General features: G+C 39.7%; 1 pseudogene; it reads left to right on the plus strand.

Annotated features, from left to right (window-relative positions):
* The first annotated feature begins 364 nt into the window (after positions 1-364).
* LOC146177567 (uncharacterized) lies at positions 365-1,312 on the plus strand (annotated as a pseudogene).
* Positions 1,313-4,279: the final 2,967 nt, after the last annotated feature.

A 4,279-nucleotide genomic window follows, 5' to 3' on the forward strand; every position in this document is an offset into this window, starting at 1 on the left:
TTTGTTTCCCCATTGATTCTCAGCAGTTGCTTCATATAGAAAATCATTATTAATTGCCGTTAGTGCATTTATGTGGATGTTTGAATGTGCTTATATCAATTTAGCAACTTTTATCTAAAAATAACCTGGGTAAAGCTGAAAATTGGACTGGTTGCTGTGCATTTAGGTGTAGCATGGAGTGAACATGGACATATAAAAATGAAAGGTAATTTGCCTTTATTTCTTTTTGTTACCTACACTATTTTTTCATCATAATATAACTTTCTTGTAAAATACTTATGCTTTATCTTTCGCAGGAACTATTCGGTACCTTCCAGGTAGCCAGTCGGGATTGCCACGCATCCACACCAACATGGTTCAAGACATGCAGGAGGCTCACAGTAAGCGCCAGCCTGTGCATGGGGTTAAAGGGCCTTCTCCTCTCATGGGCCTCGAAGGATTTAATCTTGTGTGGAGTTTGCCACCCGACTATATGCATTGTGTGCTAGAGGGAGTTGCACAGCAGCTGACTGATGTGTGGCTAATTGCTGTTGGTAAACCTTTTTACATTGGTAGCCATATTCAGGAGCTTGAGAGCCGAATTCAGCAACTCAAGCCTCCAATTATGTTCTGCCGATTTCCTAGGCCAATTGGTGAGCGCAAGAATTGGAAGGCGACCGAATGGCTGTACTGAATGCTGTATTATGCTCTTTCTTGTTTAAAGGATTTGATTCCTGACAAGTATCTGCATCATTTTTCTTTATTGTGCCAAGGCATTTTCCTTCTGATCCAGACATGTGTCAATCATGCATATTTAATTGAAGCAGACCAGCTTCTTTCATTGTTTGTTAATAGAGTAGTGGTACTGTATGGACAAAGCAGTGCAACATTCAATGTGCATCAGCTGTTACATCTTTCAAAAAGTGTTGAAATGTTGGGGCCTTTATGGGGGATTTCCACACTTCCATTTGAGAATGGAAATGAGCACCTATGGAAGCATGTGACTGCTGCACAAGGTGTGCCTCTCCAGGTCGCAGATCGTTGTATAATGAAGACTTGGCGGAGGAATACAAACAGATTTGTGGAGCTCTCATTACATCTTTTAGAAAGAAAAAATAGAATGATAAGGACTCGTGCCATAAGAGGGACCAGTACCCATGTGCTCGCAGCTCCATTGAGGTCAGTTCCTCTAGAAGAGACTGTGGCTAAGACGTTTGTCTCTGAATATGGGCAAGTACCTGCTATGATACATCATGCACTAGTGGAAATAATGGCATTTCAATTCACAGCACTCAATACAGTCGAGCGCAGAAAACTTTCTCTCATTGTCTGAAGATACAGAATGGTGTTTATTGCCTTGTAAAAAACATATGTTCCTAAACTGTAGATGTCTGAAAGGTTGCACTTGTTTGCCAAGAATTGGTGATCTGTGAGCCAGTGTTCCAAAATGTCAAGTACATGCACCTTTGTAAGCGTCCTCCTCCAAATCGAAATCTTCATCTCTTCTCGCCTGATGATGTCACCCAGTGTGTGTTCCTCCAGATAAAGAATGTTTCATATGTTTCTGATATTGCAAATAATTATAAAACAGATTGAATGCCAGATGAATTTCAGTGCCGTGGTAATTAATGACAGCCTGAAGGGGAAAGTAGAGCTTAAAAATTTCTAGAGTAAAAGGAATTGCAGTCACTGACCAAGCCAACATGAAAAAAAGATTTTCGGAACCCGTACGGATTCCTTGATCTCAACGAGGCGGAAAGATGAAGGAATGGAAATTTTTTTTTCATTCCCTCGCCTTGTCGCCTTATTGTGATTAAGGAACCCGTAGGGGCTCCGAAACGTCTTCTTTTTTATGTTGACTTGGTCAGTGACTGCAACTCCTTTTACTGTACTACCATGCCTGACCAGACGAACTTTCATCAAACCCTTGACTACGCAAAACTTCCTGTTATCATCATCAGCCAAACTATACCTACTGCAGGGTGAAGGCCTCTCCCACACTCCTCCAATTCACTCAGTCCTGTGCTAGCTGCATCCACTTGTTACTACCTATCCAAAGTAGACAGGTTCGCCTACTACTTCAATTCAGGTAGAACGAGAGGAAGAAGGTGGTTTACACGGTATGAAGGAGCAGTGAACAAGGGTAAAGGGTGTACGCCTCAGTTCTCAGGTCGATCCAAGGTTTTGACAAGTGGACTTGTCTTCGCCTGGCCAAAGCGATCATCACTAGCAGGGGTTTAAATACTATTTTGCTTCCAAAGAAGAAATGCTAGGGAGGGGAAAAGTAGGTGAGCAGAATGTTGGTGAAGGAGTGGGGAGGGGAGGATGGGTGAGAAGAAAGTAGGTCATACAGTGAACTGAAAAAATCTTCGGTATGTATTTCTCAGCCTGGAACCAGGGATTCTGTGGCCTGTAAACAAAGTAACTAGTGATGACTAGTGACCACTTAAGCTGGTTTCGTGAAGATACACCTGACATGAAAAAAAAGTTCGAGGACAAACTCAAGCAACAAGTGATAAGGAGAAAATGTGTTAGGAGAAACATGTACAGCTTACGCTATAGCAAAAGGGAATAGAGTGTACATATGTTGTGAATAAACTACAAATAACACTATATGGGATTGTTTTCCCGAATAGTTATGATGCAGAGGGAATACACCTAAGAGATTCTAAAATCATCTTAGATATATTTATTCCTGCTGGGTCCAATGTTCTGAATTATTCAATTTATTTTATGTCTCTATATTTTATGTCTCTTGCAGATTTAAAGCCCGACTGGAAATTATATAATTTAATTTCTTCGAACTGATGGTCTTTCTGATTGAAATGCTTGGAAACTGCTTTCGGGAGGTTTTTGCCTGTGTCTGCTCGATGTCCAATAAGCCTTGTGTTCACTGGTTGCCCTGTCTCTCCGATGTACTGTTTATGACAGAAGGAGCATTCTAGAAAGTAGATAACGTTTGAAGATGTGCAGTTAAAGCCTGATTTTATGTGAAAGTGAAATCACTTGCATTACTTTTAACCATGTGTCTTTTTGTATGTGACTGCATGTCTTACATCTAGGTCGAAAGCAAGGGTGTGGCTGTGTTGAATGCTTGTTGTCGAGTTTAGAATAAACTATAATATCTCTGAGGTTTGCCTTATGTTTGTATGTTACCCTTGGTGCCTCTGAAAATATTTTCTTCAGGTGTTCATTACACATTAGTACATGGGATGGTATTTCCGCAGAATATTGTTAATGTTTGGAAGGGCATTGAAGTATTTAGTTACAAAATAAGGCTCGCATTCAGTGTTGGCCTTTGGTCGTTTTCATGAGCACATCGTTGTGGTTTAAAGTGCTTGCTTTTTCGAGGGCCATATTAAGAGAGTTACCGGGATAGTTCCTATAGATTAGTGTTGCTTTGCTACCTAACGTAAACGGCTGTTCCTTCCTGAGGCTGTTCAACATTACCTTAGGTTAAAGGTTAATCATTCAGTTTAAAGTACTTGTTTACTGATGTATTATTTACCTTTTTTAGAGCTCTTTATGACATCTGCTGCATGAAACTATATTCCAGTGTACAGATGAACGGCTTCGTGCAAATGTGCTGCTGTTTCGTCCTGTTTGCTGTTTAGCGATGGATTATCGACTGTGCAATTTTCGGTGTTGCTGAAGATTCTGAAAGCAGCATTTGTGGAATTTGACATAGGCTATCTAGTGATCAAGTGTGTTGCAGACCAACGAGGCCGTAATGATGAAACCACACCCATTTCACCATATTACATTACTCAAACAATTGTGACTTAAACATACATTTTACTGTTTATAAGAAGTACATAACACTGCTATTGAGACAGTTTTTTCTTTCTTTTGTGAATGTGCGGTAACATACCTGCTGGAGAATTTCTCTCAAATCATGCATACTTTTCTCTGAACATGGAAGCATGCAGAGGGGTATAAGCAGCTCACCGTTCATTTATGTCCAGCAGTACCACATGAAGTGTCCTAGTTAAAGGACCTTCCTAGCTTTTCTCCAGATTTGCAAATTGTGTACTGCAGTAAATTCTTATCATTCCCTTCTCTCATTTATCTTCATATGTAACTGATATTTTGTACTGTTTTTATTAGTTTGTTATTTTGAAATATGAGTGTTTTTTACAATTTTTACTTATTGCTAATTTCTTGTGCTTTTTTCTACATGCATATATTGTTGAGTTTGTATGACTTTGGTTTTGCAGTTTTAGTTATGTGAGCTGTCATTTGTTGTTAACTAGAGTTATTTACTGATCAACAATCTGTCTACAAAGCTGTGATCTAGCAG

The sequence above is a fragment of the Amblyomma maculatum genome, chromosome 10 (assembly GCF_055883805.1).
Source record: "Amblyomma maculatum isolate TAMU_Amacu chromosome 10, ASM5588380v1, whole genome shotgun sequence".
NCBI lineage: Eukaryota > Metazoa > Arthropoda > Arachnida > Ixodida > Ixodidae > Amblyomma > Amblyomma maculatum.